Source organism: Natator depressus, chromosome 1, assembly GCF_965152275.1.
Source record: "Natator depressus isolate rNatDep1 chromosome 1, rNatDep2.hap1, whole genome shotgun sequence".
NCBI classification, from domain to species: Eukaryota; Metazoa; Chordata; order Testudines; family Cheloniidae; genus Natator; species Natator depressus.
Genome location: NC_134234.1, coordinates 50,771,829 through 50,788,859, shown reverse-complemented (window position 1 = coordinate 50,788,859; position 17,031 = coordinate 50,771,829). Strand labels below are relative to the sequence as shown.

General features: G+C 40.5%; 1 protein-coding gene across 6 annotated transcripts in view; it reads right to left on the bottom strand.

Annotated features, from left to right (window-relative positions):
• NBEA (neurobeachin) overlaps positions 1–17,031 on the bottom strand; it is an 844,329-nt gene that overhangs the window by 77,919 nt on the left and 749,379 nt on the right. The gene's annotated exons all lie outside the window — the stretch shown is intronic.

The window sequence follows — 17,031 nt, the reverse complement described above, 5'->3', positions numbered from 1 at the left end:
ACTTTCTGCCATTTTGAAAACTGACCATTTATTCCTACTCGTGTGTTTTTTACCTCTTCGTCAGTTTCTAATTAGGACAATATTTTACCTCTCACCATATGACTATTTAGTTTCCTTCAAAGCATCTTCTGAGGAATCTTATCAAAGGCTCTTTGAAAGGCCAAATGAATGCGAACTCGTTTTCCTTTGCTATTTTGTTGACATGGTTATAGAATTCTAGTAGATTAGAGAGGTAAGATTTTCCTTTACAGATGTATTGCTGGTTTGTCCTTATGTTATGTTCATTTATGTGTTTTATAATTCCATTTTTAAATGTTAAAAAGAGAAGGAGTACTTGTGGCACCTTAGAGACTAACCAATTTATGCATCCGATGAAGTGAAAGCTTCTGCTCACAAAAGCTTATGCTCAAATAAATTGGTTAGTCTCTAAGGTGCCACAAGTACTCCTTTTCTTTTTGAGAATACAGACTAACACGGCTGTTACTCTGAAACCTGTCATTTTTAAATTTTCCTGATAGAGAAGTCTGGTCTGTAATTCCCAAAGTCACCCCAACATCTTTTTTAAAAACAGATGCAACATTTGTTACACTTCAGTCCAGTTCTTTGTTATTTGGATACTAGACATAGTCTAAAAAGTCCTTTGTGATAAGTACTTTCTATATTGTCTACCATGCAGCTAAAGATAAATCCTAGCTAAATTTATCAAATGCTTCATCCCAAATGTCTAAATAGTTTTCATCTCTGGATGCTGGTAAATTTGTAAGGAGAGAACAACTTGGAACTCAGAGAAACTTCTGAATTTTTATTTCAGGCCCAACCATATGTTCCTCTTTAATACAATGTTCTTCAGTGTTATATTGTACACATTCAGCTTGAACTTTTAATTGTCATACTTGGTCAAAAGCTTTTAACTGTCCTTCCCCATTTGAGATTATAATTCTGCTTATAATTCTCAATAATTGTTGAGGACTAAATAGAAACTCCATTTGGAGTTTGTCAAGATTAAATAAGATCATGGCCAGAAAGCAAAATCAAGTATACCATTCAATTAAGATAAGCACATCACCCTGAAGGACATGCCGTAATCTGCTAGGTTGGAGATCAGGAGAGGAGTAACTAAACCCAAGTCTTGCATGTGGTAGTACAGAGTACTATCTACTTGAGTTGTCCAGTGTCAGACCAGGATATACGCTTTTAGTTTATTCCATGTGGATATTGGAAGCAGATTATTTCCAAGATGTGCATATCAAACTTTACAATCACATGGTTTAGACCTATTGAGCCCTGTTACATTTTGTCAAATATATATCACCCAGAAAGAAACTAAATACGAGCATCTTCATTGACTTCAAAGGGCTTTAGATGGAACACTAAAACCTTAGCTAAACCAACAGTATCTCCTGCTTCTCATTCATTTGTATGGATTCTGTAATTTTCCATAAAATAATGGACTGCTACAAACCCCCAATTTCTGCCCAGTAGAAAGGGAGTACTGGTGAAAAAGTTCATGTTTAAAGCATCTTGGAATACTAGTCAGCATAAAGCATCTGGCAGTTCAGCAATGGTGTATCTACCGGAAGTTGGCACGCACGGCTCTAGATACCCTAGGATGTATTGTCTGTTGATGCTTTCTATAAACAGATTGCTTCAATCCAAGCTATGAAGTTTCTCACTGTTCAAAGTGGCCATGGTTTAAGAAGTTGATCTTTTCAGAAAAGCCACCAATATAGGGTAAAAATGCTGATGAGAGCAAATCTAAAAGTATTTTCTTCCTAAACCACAGCAACTTCAAACAGGATGAAATGGCAAACATGATATACCAGGGGTGGCCAACCTGAGCCTGAGAAGGAGCCAGAATTTAACAATGAACGTTGCCAAAGAGCCACAGTAATATGTCAGCAGCCCCCCATTCGCTACCCCCCTCCAGCCCACAGTGCCTCCTGCCCACCGGCAGCCCCGCCAATCAGTGCCTCCCCCTCCCTTCCCATACCTCCCGCCTGCCCCAATCAGCTGTTTTGCAGTATGCAGGAGGCTCTGGTGGGGAGGTGGGAGGACCAAGGGCATGGTATGCTCGGGGGAAGGGTGGTGGGAGTGGTGGCAGGACCTGGGGCAGAGCAGGGGGTTGAGCAGTGAGCACCCCACAGCACACTGGAAGTTAGCATCTGTAGCTCCAGCCTCGGAGTCAGCGCCTATGCAAGGAGCCGCATATTAACCTCTGAAGAGCTGCATGCGGACCCGGAGCCAAAGGCTGGCCACCCCTGTGATATACTGTAACAGAAAAAGCTTCCCCAAGACCTATACCAGCTTGTAAGTATCAAATGGGGCAATGGGGGGGAAACATTCACAAATCATAAATATTAAATAAAAACTGACTTCTTAAAAGTATCTATATACCTACGTATTTTCTTTACAAATATGTTCTTTATTGTATTTTGTTCAACTGAAGTATACTTTTGCATAGACTAACATATGCAGGATAGTTACTGGCTTCTTGACTATTGCCAAAATGTAAAAGGGTCCAAACAATTTATTTCAGATGGCATAATCTGTCATGTATTATTACTTCTTACCAAAATAAATATCTAGCGTTCAAAGAGTTAATAAAACTAGGGATTCTACTGATCTAAATCCATTTGAGATAATTTCTATCTAGTACGCCTTTACATCTCAGAAACTGGTAACCTCCTCTGCTCCTCTTTCATTCACACATCTAATAAGACAGGCTTGTTTTCCATCACTTAATAGCCAGCTACCTTTCAAGCAGCTCTAGTACCTTAGATTTTCTCAAATGAAGAATGTGCAGTAAAGCTATGAAGGAGTGTAAAAATGGTCAAATGAATTTTATAACAGACATTTCATGTCTGTAAATGTGATTTCTAGTTTATTTTAATAGCTATACTAAAACCCCAAGGTATATTTAATAGTATTATATGCCTTGTGTCTTTGTATGAGAAAGCATCTCCAAACACATTTTCTAATTTACTAGTGTGTGACAAATCCGAGGTGCTTAGGAATTAAACTTTAAAAGTACATCTTGGGGTGACAGAAGACCACTATTAACACTACCATAATTGTATACCACTTGCATCAAATCTGACATTTCATTTTAATATGTTTTGCTAAGAGTATACCATTTTATGGCCTACTAGTAAAATCAAATCCAACACAGACATTTTCACTTTTCTAATATAATTCACTTCAAGATTTTAAGCTGTTATTTCTTTCTTCCTTCCTTCCTTTCTTTTCCTAAATGGTTGATCCCCTGGCATCCATTAATTCCACAACCACCTCGTATTGGGTCAATGAGTCAGTCATGAGTATCTCCATTAACTGTATTAATTTACACTATGTCACCTTAATGACATTTTGTCATAGCTACCTTTTCTGACACCTACATAGTCTATTCAAAAAGTAATATGACAAGTTTGAGAGGCAGTAGGAAACATTACTGTTTGAACAGTAAGTTCTTTGGATGTCAGTGTTACCAAAAACTCGAGGAGAGGAGGGAAAGGGGAAAAAAAAAAGACGTGAAAGCTGACTGGCCAACTTATGGTCATTTCCGGGTGACTTGTTTCCTGAAAGGTCATTCTACTAACATTCATTCTTCTTCCAGCTTGCACTGATTACCATAGGAGAAGGTCGACATTAATAAATAGAGACACAATAAAATAAACTATTTTATCCAGGTTCTCCCTTGTGTATTACCATGCTAATATAGCACATGCTGTATTAATTCTGTTCTATTCAAGTCAGGTGAATGGGTTTCTTTGAAAATGAACCCAAACAGTTCAAATACACTGAGCAAAAAATGTATAAATAAAGCTTTAATCATGCATTTCACATAATTCTATAATATGTTAGATTTTTCAAAGGTATTGCACCTAATCCAAGGGATAGCATTAAGTGCAAATTAGGGTTTGCTTTTTACAGACTGATCAGACTACCACAGCCTTATTTTCATTATCTCAATGTGAAACAATTGAGCTATTGAAGAAACTGCAAGAAAGAAAGTGTGTCATAACAGCAGTTTTTCAAATAAATACACATTGACAGGTAAATGTCAGATGGTTATTTGGTGTGATTTAAGCACTATATTTTTAAAAAGAGATTAAAATATATTTAAAAGTATTAAGGTTGCAGCTGGAAAAGTAGAGCAGGCTAATGTTGTGGGTTTCCTTTGTTTGCTCAGCTTTAGAATTTCAATTTACAAAACTACATTGTCAATTAAAAATTACCTGATTCATCCTCTGTCTCAAAATAAATCTCAATATCCTATCAACATATTCATAATATAAACTGTTAAGACTTTTTATCAGACAGTGTGATAAAGAATTTTTAAAAGTATGAATTTTCCTGAATGTACGTACATTACATGAAAGCCAAAGCTATGGTAACATTCCAGCACATAATACTACTAATTTTAAAGAATATATGTGCATATATGTGTTATTTTTGAAGGATTTTGTAATCTCTGCCATTTTAAATTGCTCAGACCAATAGGTTTTCAGCTCAGATTCATTTAAAAAAATGAAACTGGTGCATTTACTGTTTACATTACATTTAATGTTACTACCAATTTTCGAAGATTTTACTGGTTTGAGTGGTATTTTATATCTAATACACATAATGGTGAATATCAGTAGAATTTTAAAACTTTTATAGTGAACCCCTTGTATGGTAAATGGGATTACATTAACAAGTAATCTCCTCCAAAGAGCCACATGTGGAACTACAGGGATCATAGGTGGGGCTAGAATGAAGTTTTAAAGAAATTTGTTGCAAACTCTGATATAGTACACACATTAAGCATCATATTTATTGTATATGCAGATGCATTCACAAAGAATTTTTGCCTCTGTACACGATATTTATTTTCTTCCCACCTTAGTCCAATGACTTTCAGACCTACTGTGTAAAGAGTGGAAATGATGAAGCAAGAGAATGTGGATGTTTAGATATTTCAAACTGAGAGAGCTCCAATTACTTTTAATTACCCTAGTTTACTTCTACTAGAAATCTTCAGTCTTCTTCTCCCACCTGCCCCACAATATATGAAGACTAAAAATCAGCATCTTAAGAATGTGACAGTAAGACTAACAATCTAAATTAAAGAATAAAAATTCTGCAAGAGTACTTGACAACATGGGTCAAAAGTATGCAAAGAGATCCAAGCAGCAACAAACAGATCTCAAGAAATGGGATATTTCTATAATTAATAACAGTTCAACTTCCTTTCTTTTCGTAGAATACATTCTGAGTCGTCAGGAGAAATTCATCCTGATGTCATGGCATTGAGAAATGCACCTCATGAAGATCTTAAGCCATAAGCAACAGCAACAATTAGCTGCTACATTCACTCTTGATTTATCACTAAGAAAAAGACTTTAGAGATGGAAAGGTCCTAGAGGATCCATCCTCTTGCCAAGTCATGATTGCTCTAGAATATATTTCCTAGTACTTTGCCCAGTCTCTTAAGAAATAGGGCTTTGTACTACTTCCATTGAGAGGCTGTGGCACAATCAAATAAATTTCACTGTCAGCAAGTTCTTATATTATGTGGCCAAATATTCCTTTTATAAATTTCATCCCATTACTCTTACTTATATCTCTTTGTCCATGAGAAATTCCTCTTCTTCTCTGAAGTTTTCACTCTTCATCTGAAATATTTGTATACTTGTCCTGTCCTTTAGAATCATTTAGCCAAACCATATACATTTCTTTTAATTTTTCTCTGTAAATCAATTTGTCCAGCTCCTTAATCATTTTGCTGCTCTTCTTAGTACTCCCTGCAGTTTGTCTACATAATTAAAGTAATGAGTTGTCCAGCAATGAAAGCATAACAGTTGCTTTATTTGGCATCTATAAAAAGCCATTTTCTCTAGAAACATAAGATCTGTGTAACAGAACTGAAAGAAGAACAGACCACTTAAGGTGAAATTTTGATACTGTGATATGTTAGCTAGTCTTATAACTTGTCTTCATTAAAAGTCCTCCTATTGAACTGTACAAAGTCTTCGGACCAGGAAGCTCAATATCATATAAGAAGGAGTTTATACACTACAAAAAGAAGGATTCTGCGTGGAGTCCTCCTGAATGTCGAAACAACAGACTGGACTTCTACACAGAGTGCTTCTGTCGACGTGCATGAGCTGAAATAGTGGAAAAGCAGCATCACTTGCCCCATAACCTCAGCCGTGCAGAACACAACGCCATACACAGCCTCAGAAACAACTCTGACATCATAATAAAAAAGGCTGACAAAGGAGGTGCTGTAGTCATCATGAATAGGTCAGAATATGAACAAGAGGCTGCTAGCCAACTCTCTGACACCACGTTCTACAGGCCATTACCCTCTGACCCCACTGAGGAGTACCAAAAGAAACTACATCATCTGCTCAAGAAACTCCCTAAAGAAGCACAGGAGCAAATCCACACTGACACACCCCTAGAGCCCTGACCAGGGGTATTCTACCTGCTACCCAAAATCCATAAACCTGGGAATCCTGGATGCCCCATCATCTCAGGCATTGGCACCCTGACAGCAGGATTATCTGGCTATGTAGACTCTCTCCTCAGGCCCTACGCTACCAGCACTCCCAGCTATCTTCGAGACACCACTGACTTCCTGAGGAAATTACAATCCTTTGTTGATCTTCCTGAAAACACCATCCTAGCCACTATAGATGTACAAGCCCTCTACACCAACATTCCACACAAAGATGGACTACAAGCCATCAGGAATAGCATCCCCGATACCATCACGGCAAACCTGGTGGCTGAACTTTGTCTTCATCCACAACTATTTCAGATTTGGGGACAATGTATACCTTCAAGTCAACAGAACTGCTATGGGTACCCACATGGCCCCACAGTATGCCAACATTTTTATGGCTGACTTAGAACAATGCTTCCTCAGCTCTTGTCCCCTTAGACCCCTACTCTACTTACGCTACACTGATGACATCTTCATCATCTGGACCCATGGGAAGGAGGCCTTGAGGAATTCCACCAAGATTTCAACGATTTCCACCCTACCATCAACCTCAGCCGGGATCAGTCCACACAAGAGGTCCTCTTTCTAGATACTACAGTGCTAATAAGCGATGGTCACATAAACACCACCCTATACCGGAAATCTACTGACCACTATACTTACCTACATGCCTCCAGCTTTCATCCAGACCACATCACACGATCCATTGTCTACAGCCAAGCTCTAAGATACAACCGCATTTGCTCCAATCCCTCAGAGACAAACACCTACACAATCTTTATCAAAGCATTCTTAAAACTGCAATACCCACCTGGTGAAGTGAAGAAACAGATTGACAGAGCCAGAAGGGTACCCAGAAGTCACCTACTACAAAACAGGCCCAACAAAAAAAGTAACAGAACGCCACTAGCTGTCACCTACAGCCCCCAACTAAAACCTCTCCAGCGCATCATCAAGGATACAACCTATCCTGAAGGATGATCCCTCACTCTCACAGACCTTGGGAGACAGGCCAGTCCTCGCTTACAGACAGCCCCCCAACCTGAAGCAAATACTCACCAGCAACTACACAACACACAACAAAAACACCAACCCAGGAACCAAACCCTGCTACAAACCCTGGTGCCAAGTCTGTCCACATATCTATTCAAGGGACACCATCATAGGAACTAAACCACATCAGCCACACCATCAAGGGCTCGTTCACCTGCACATCTAACAATGTGATATCTGCCATCATGTGCCAGCAATGCCCCTCTGCCATGTACATTGGCCAAACCGGACAGTCTCTATGCAAAAGAATAAATGGACACAAATCTGACATCAGGAATCATAACATTCAAAAACAAGTAGGGGAACACTTCAATCTCTCTGGTAACTCAACAACAGACCTAAAAGTGGCAATTCTTCAACAAAAAAACTTCAAAAACAGACTCCAACGTGACGCTGCAGAACTGGAATTAATATGCAAACTGGATACCATCAGATTAGGCCTGACTAGAGACTGGGAGTGGTTGGGCCATTACAAAACATAAATTTAATTTCCCCAATACTAATTTTTCCCTACTACTCACACCTTCTTGTCAACCGTCTGTAATGGGCCACTCTCTTAGCACTTCAAACGTTATTTTTCCTCCCTCCCTTGGTATCCTGCTGTTAATTGATTTATCTAGTTAGACTGACCTCACACTTGGTAAAGCAACCCCCATCCTTTCATGTATTTATAGCTGTTCCTGTATTTTCACTCCATGCATCTGATGAAGTGGGTTCTAACCCACGAAAGCTTATGCCCAAATAAATTTGTTAGATTCTAAAGTGCCATAAGGACTCCTCACTATTTTTGCTGATACAGACTAACATGGCTACCACTCTGAAACCTTTATACACACTGTTTACTCTAAGGAAATGATTTGTACTGTAGCACACGTATTGGGCTTTATGTAAGTCAGGGGTCTCAAAGTCCCGGCCCGGGGCGTGGGCCATGTATGGCCCGAGAACCTCCCCACTGCAGCCTGCAGAGGAGAGACCTATGCAGCCATGTTGCCAGCTCTGTCTCCTGCAGGCACCGCCCCCTCTCCCCCCCACAGCTCCTATTGGCTGGGGGAGAGGGACAGAGATATCATCACTAGTCGCTGGGCACAGTCAGCCATGGAGGCAGCATCATTAGCCGCCGGGCAAAGTTAGCCATGGAGGCAGTGTCACTTTTTTCCGCAATGAATATAAACAAGTCAAAGTACCGAACACAGCTATCTGATGCACACCTTGCTGCAATCCTGAAGGTTTCAACTGCTCAGTCACTGAGGCCAAACATCAACAAACTGATAGAACGGAAGCGTTGCCCTAAACACTAAAAACACTAAAAACACTGGCAAACACTAAAAACTCTTGGCAGGTGAAGAATTGTATAAAGTTGTATGACAGTTTTATTATTTCTAAGAAATTCGAAATAAAACATACAAAATAAATGTTTTCTTTTCTGAACACCATCTTCAGTGACATTATTGGCCCACTGGGAGGATTTGAGGACTGGCTCTGGCCCTAAGGTAAATTAAGTTTGAGACCCCTGGCGTAAGAATTCTATAAATACATTAGGTAAAGCAGTATACGAATAGTGGTACCAAATATGCCAGCAAGTTTGGCCCAAAGTATGTCTAATCTAACTGTAAAAGCCTTTTATCACTACACTATCAAACTAGTGTATTTTCATTTACTAAATATGCTCCTCTTAAAGTATCATCATATTCACGAACTATGTGAAAAACACCCCATGTCAATATGTACTTTTAATATAATTTGAATACTTACCGGGCAATTCTACTTAAACTAAAGATGGAAAAAAGCAGAACTCCAGATCTGAAAACCTTGAATTTTGAGCAAGTTTTGGTCTTCACTTCACAGAATTGGCTATCATCTCTGTAATGGGTGGAGGAAAATCCCTGGGTCCAACTCCCCTACCCCTTCCCAGATTCTTGGGGAAATTTTATTTTGAGTCCAAATTCAAACTTTGCAACTCACTGGACCATCTCTTCTTTAAAGTACATAAATAGGATTCCCAAAATGTAGTGACAGTGTGTAAGCAATATTTGGCACAAGCATTAATAATACATTCTCATAAGGGCATGCTAGCTGTAATAGTTTAACCATAAATTTACCAGAAACTAAAGAGGATTTAATAGTAAAAGAAAAAACTGAATGTTAAACATTAAATTTTCAAAGCACCTTTATGGGATTTTAGCCACAATTTCCATTTGCCTTTAATTTGGGAATTGTATAGCTAAACCTCTGTGCAACTCTATGACATTTTAAGTGTTAATCCCTAATTTGAAACTGCATTATGTTTTCTATAAATTATAAGAAAAGGTTACTCACCCTGTGCAGTAACTGTGGTTCTCTGAAACTTGTAACTTTGTGGGAACTCGACTCCAGGTGCAGATGCGTCTCTCGAGCCCTTGATTACAGATTTTTTGTTGAGCGTGTATTGGGCCTGAAATTGCATCCTATACATCCTCATGTGCACCGACACGATACATGGTTGCACAGGTGAATCTCCCACAGAGAACAGTCCAAAGCAGAGGGGAAGGAGGGCAGGTAGTGGAGCACCCACACAGACACACATCTTGAAGAAAAACAGTTATTGCACAGGGGGAGGAATTTGTCTTCTTTGAGTAGTGGCCCTATGGCTGCTCCACTTCAGGTGACTCCCAAACAGTATCCCCACAGGAAGGAGGGAGCTTAGGAATTGAGTCCAGAATGGATGATAGAACCAGAATTCCCAGTGCCACCTCAGATCTAGCAGCACGGATCAAGGCACATTGCTTAGAAAATGTATTTATTGAAGCCCATGAAGTGGCCTTACATATCTCAGATACTGGAATATTTTTGAGTAATGCCATAGATGTTGCTTGTGACCTGGTAGAGTGCACTATCACCCTGTGGGAGGATTGAGCACTGGCTTCATCATAACAAGCAACAACAGACCCAGAGTTCAACATAGACAGTCTCTGGGTGGAGATTGTGAACCCTTTGGATCTGTCTGCGATGGAAACAAACAGTCTAGATGACTTCTGAAATTGCTTGGCTCTATCTGGATAGGAGGCCAAGGAGTGTCTGAAATCTAAGGTATGAAAAGAGGTCTCCTGTTGAGACTTATGTGGTTTGGGGGAAAACATCAGTAGATGAATGGTTTGGTTAAGATGAAAGTCCAATAATACCTTAGGTAAAAATTCAGGATGTGATCATAAAGAAACCTGGTCTTTGAAGAACACCATAAAGGGGGATCTGCCATTAAGGCCTCAATTTCTCTGACTCTATGGGCCAACATTTAGCCACTATAAAAGCTGTCTACATCGATAAGTGAAGCAAAGAATACATTGCCATCAGTCTGAATGGAGGTCTCGTGAGGCATCTAAGTACAAATTTGAGATTCCATGTCAGGTGGTAGGGGTCTTTGACCTGGGGGTAGAGGTTCGCCAAATCTTGAAGACACAGGGTAAGCAAATACAGAAAACCCTTTTTATCTGGAACATGAAAAGCTAATATTGAGATCAAGTGAACCTTGATCAAGCTAACTGATAATGCTGATTTCTTTAGGTCCAACAAGTTAACCCATGCTGAGAGAGAAGAGAATCTGGATACAAGCTGTTGTCATTGACACCAGTGGCTGCATCTCTCCCACTTCTACAAGTAAATGACCTGGGTTGACTCCTTTCTATTGAGCAGTTACACTTGTACTTCCATAGAACAAATAGATTCTAACTCCACACACCATCAAGGAACCATGCTCTGAGGTGGAGGAGCCCCTAAGTTGGGGTGACGTAACTGACTTGTGTTTTGGGAGAGGAGATGGGAAATGATCAGAAGTTTGATTGCCAGGTGGATGGATAGGTGAAGCAGATAAGCATATCAAGCTTGTCTTGGCCAAGTTGGAACTATAAGGATAACCCTGGCCTTATCTTGTTCATCACTCTCAGTATTAGCAGTGTTGGAACAAGTGCATAGATTAGGTCTACAAGACAGTAGAAAGGCATCTCCCAGAGAGTAATGGCCTAGACTTCCTTTTGAACAGAACAGATGATACTTCTCGTTCCTGGAGATGGTGGAGAGATCCACCTCTGGTAGTCCCTAAGTTTGGAATATGGAGAATTTGAGAGTCCAATTACCACTCATAGTTCTGGGAGAAACATCTGATGAGTGTATCAGCTGTGGTATTCTGAGCTTCATGGAGATAGACAACCGAAATATGGATCTGATGGGTTATATACCAGTTCCATAGCTTTATTGCTTTGATGGACAAGGAGGTGGATCCTGCTCTCTGTGCTTGTTAATATAGAACATGCAGGCTACATTGTCCATCATGATTCTGATTGATTTGCCCCTGATGAGGGGTAGAAAATGAAGGCAGGCATTCCTGACTGCCCAGAGTTCTAACAAGTTGATGTGGAGACTGGTTTTCTGAGGTCACCATCTGCTCTGAGCTGTGAGTACTGAGGTGAGATCCCCATTTCAACAGTCATGCATCCACTGTCATGGTGATTGTCAGAGTTAGACGAACGAAAGGAATGCCTGCACCAACACTGAGTTGATCTTTCCACCACTCTAGGGAGTTCTTTACATGACGGGGAACCGAGACTTGTTTGTCTAAGCTGTTGCTGATCAGTGAACAGACCTTTTTCACAGTTCCTTACTGAGGTACAAGTTTTAACTAGTTTCAGCCAGTTCCTGATTGGCTTCAGGTGTCCCAATCAACCTAGCGTTCTCCCTGCCTTCTGGAAAGTTCTTAATTGGCCCCAGGTGTCTTAATTGAACTGGAGCAGCTGCCATTTAACTTATCCTGGTACCAGGGATACAAGGGCTCCCTTAAATGGTCCTGACCAGATTTAATAATGTTATGAATCTGTCCCTGGGGAGGTAGGCTCTGGCTGTCAATGAATCCTAGGATGTCCCTATAAACTGTATTTTCTATACAGGGTTTAACATGGATTTTCTTACATTGAGCAGAAGACCCAATTTCAGGAAAAGAGAAAGGGCTATCTGAATGGTTGACAGTACTGCTTCATATGATCGGCCCTTGATTAGCCAATCATCAAATTATGGGAAAACTAAAATTGCCTCCTGATAAAGGTAAGCAGCTACTACCGCTAAGACCTTTGAGAACACCCATGGAGCTGAGGAGAGGCCAAAGGGAAGTACTCGGTATTGAAAATGATCTTAGCCTATCGCAAAGTGTAGCTATTTTCTGTGAGATGTGTGTATCACTATATGGAAATGGGCATCTTGTAGGTTGAGGGCTAAAACCCAATCTCCTGCCTCTCATGAAGGGATGATAGCTGTCAACATCACCATCCTGAAGTTTTGAGACTTTATAAATTCGTTTAGTAGTCTTACATCCAAAATTGGTCTCCACTGTATCTCTTTCTTTGGCAAAAGGAAATACCTTGAATAGAACTCCTTTCCCTTGTGAAGAGCTTGGACCAACTCTAATGGTCCTAATTGAAGCAGGGAGTCTATTTCTTGTCTCAGTGAAAGCTCGTGAGAAAGGTCCCTGAAGGGGGATGGAATGGACAGAGGGACATAAAGTGGATGGTGTACCCTAATGTTATGACCTCTATGTCTCTGGTGATCCACTTCCATGCCTGATGGAAATGGGAAAGTCAGTCTCTATACTGGGGGAGGTAGGCAAAAAGGTGCAGCTGTTGAACTAGAGATGTGGGAGGATTTGAACCCTTGGCTGATGAATCAAAACTTTTTGATAACTGGGTACTTGAAGGAGGATGGGCAGCTCTCTTCCTCTGGAACTTGTGTCTCTTGCAGGGGGATTCGGTGGGTCTGTGAAACCCAGAGAATTAAACCAAGCAAATATCTGGGCAGTTTGTGACCTGCTAAATCTTCTTTTATTCTTAGGTGTGTAGAAAACCAGAGATAGTACATTTTAATGTGTGAAAAAATTAATTCATGGTCTCTGAAAATAGCTTCAGACCATTGAAGGGGAGGTCTTCTACAGAGTTCTGAACTTCTCTCAAGAACTCTGGGAGTTGGAGCCATGATGTCCTGCACATAACTACCACATAGAAATGAATCAGGCTGCAGTGCCTGCAACATGTAAGGATGCTTGAAGCAACGATCTGGCTAGTAACTGATCCTCAGTGATGATGGCCTAAAATTGTTCCCTTTGCTCCTGTGGAAGATGATCAATAAAAGCTAAAAATTTACTGTAATTTGTGCAATTGTGTTTAGCCAAGATCACTTGATAGTTTGTGATCTAGCATAGCGAGGTCATGGACTTTTGTTCAAAGAGGTACAAGCACTTTTGGTCATAGTCATATGGGATAGACTTGCTTACCTTATTCGTTAATTGCATCCATCGCTATAGAATTAGGTGGAGGTGGGAGAATAAGAATTTGGAGTTCTTGGATGGGACAAAATATTTTTATCCACCTGTTCTCAAGTAGGCAGAACCATGACAGGTGTTTGACGAACAGTCTTTGCGAGGTCCAGGACAGCCTCGTTAATAGGTAATGCAGCTCCAGATGGTGCTTCTCATTGTAAAATGTCAAGCAACTTGTATTGCGAATCCTTGATTCTTGCTATTCAAAGACTGTCTGCAACCCATTTAATGAGGTACTGAAATTGCTGGAAATCACTGGCCATAACTGGTGGTGGAGGCATGACCACCTCAAATTGTGATGATGATGATCAGACAGGAATCTGAGGGGTGGCCTCTTTATCTGCCCTAGCCTCTTGCTCCTCAAATGTCTCCTTGTGCTGCGGTCTCTATTGAGGAGAAGAGGATTGAATGTCACTGTTGGAGCTGGTGGTCTGGCAAATTGTCTGCACATATCTCAGGGACACCTATATGGTCATGCAGGGGCCCATATGGGAGATGGGGTGGCATCCTTGGTTGATCTCACCACCCATGCTGTTGTCCACAAGTCTTTTCTGTTGGTATCAAAGAGTTGGTTCCAATGTAGATGTGTAGGGGAACCCTGCACAACAATAGACAAGACTGAAGGGAGGTCTCCTTCCTCCTCCTCAGTATCTTCAAATGGGAAGGAGAGGCACCAGCAGAAAATGCTGGTGAATCCAGTGGTACCAAAGAGTGATGGTACCCTCGGAACTAGAATCTTGGTACTAAGAAGTGTTTGGTACCTACAAACCATGGAAATTCCGGTTCATCTGCCAATTTCAAGTCTTTCAAGCACCTAAATTCCTGTTGTACCATATGGAGGACTGATACTAACATAGTAGTCTACTTGGTTATTGCAGCAGACACTGCCGTAGATTTACAGCATACTAAAGTTGGTACCGATGGTGTCTGATGTTTCTGTTTGCATGATACCAAGGGCCCTGACTTGGCAGGTACTGATGATGGAGCTGTGCTCAATGGTTCTGGTCGAGTTCTTATCCCTACCTTCCTTGTAATGTGTAGATGGTACCGAGGCTCAGCTGGAGCTGTGTTTGTCCTTCAAGCTCCAGTACCTTCCAGCCCCATCAGTACCAAGAGGAATCATTTTCCTCTATGGTACTGAGCTGAGAGGTCAAGGCTTCTGAGCCCATCAAGCTAGCGGGGGACTGAGGTCTTCTGGAAACAGGCTCCTTATGAAGGGAGTCAGATCTCCTCTTCTTGAGAGCCTGTGCTGGTATCTCTAGAGTCTTCCCATTCATAGGGGAGACTGGAGGTGAGGTCAAAGGAGCGCTTGATCTGCCCAAAAACAGGTGTTCAGGGGGTCTCCTGCCATGATTATGAAGCAGCCCCAACTTGATCTCCCAGTTCTTTCTTGCTGTGGATTTAAGGGCCAGGTGGAAGTTACACTTCTGGGACATGTGAGACTCTCTCAGGCAGCAGACACAATTAGAGTGGCCATTGCTTACTGAGATAGCCTCCCAGTAAGAGAAGGCAGTGTTTGAAACTTGGAGAGCTGGGCATGTCCTGCCAGGCAGGTAAGGATCCCTGAAGGGAGGGAGACGAACAAAGTTAATTCTCTCACTATTTAACTATCCACTAACTATTAATTATCTTATGCTAAATTAATACTATAAACAAGAACTCTAGCCAAGGCACACTTAAGGCAGACACAATAAGACTTCATATCTAAGGCAGTTCAGAAGAACCTGAGAATGATTCACCTGCAAAGCCCAATACAGCCTTGGTGCATGGCTCAAGGATGTATAGGATGCATGCGTGAGCCAAAGAGACACTGCTAACAAAAGAAATTCTGATCAGGAGAGGCACATGCACATATGAAGGGGAGCACCTCAGGAACACTGCTCAAAGAAGAGAGCTTGATCATCGGTTCTCGTGAAGAGTCTGGCTGCAGCTTCACAATCTGGATGCAAACTACTACCACAGCCAGGTAGCTCTCATCTTGGTGGCAAAGTCTCTTGGACTTAGCCTTCTGACTGTCATACACATTAGAGGTACTAAGATGACATTATGGGAAGCATTCTTTCTACTGTGATCTAGTGGGATGGATTCCTCCATAACTGAATAACAGCCAGATTGCTAGGGACAAGACTGAATGACTTGTGTGGCCTAAACTCATCAGTTCAGACTGACATCTCTCAAATCTTGTGAAGTAACCTGAATCTCAAAATATAGCAAAGTTTATTCCCTGAACTTCCTTAGAAGAGAACTGATTGGAATGCCCCAATACAATGGTGTACCAAAGTGGAAGTTATATATACATTATATACACTGTTCCTGCTCTTTACAGGGATGAAAACATCTGTTCAGTTTTGGTAATAACTTAAATGAATAGGCAAATATAAACTCATGCTTCAGGACACTACCATAAAAGTATTTTAAGTGTTTCTGACCTCAACATGTTTCAGGTCTCTATCACCAATCACAAGTGGGGAAACAGAGCACAGAAAATATCTTGCCCAAGGTTACACACAAAGAACAAGAAACATAACTGTGCAAAGTGAAATATTTGAGAACTTAGTCAACTTAGGCCGGGTTTAGTTGAAAAGACAAAAGCAAAACACACTTTAAATTTGAAGAAACTGCTACACATTTTTATACAGAAGCAGCTCATTTGAAATTCCAACCCAACAGGCACTGAGTTCCTCACTTTGTACTATACAGTATGTAAAACATCACAGATGTCCATGGAACACACATAAATAAACTAAGCCTCTTCCATCTCATTTTATATTTGTTTCCTCAAGTTAAGGCAGAAATCCAATTAATAAATAATGTTATAGTACCTAGATATGCAGAACAAATGGTATATAAGATCACAAACTCTTCTGAGACACTTGTAATGTTCACACAAAAAGAGGTCCAGAATAAAAAAAGAATAGCAACTCTATAGTCCCTTTGTTTTGTCAGGTTAATTCAGATTCCTAATGTTAATGTAATCTTGGTGTTTATACTTAATAATCTCAGTGGCAGTAATGGAACAATAAAACCTCTTTTAAAATTGCTTTAAAAAGAAAACCATGCACAATTAATATGGATGCTCCAGCTTTTGAATACAAGCTTATTACTAGAGAAAATGAGAATCAGGAAGGGATCTTATTGTTTAACATATTGGAAG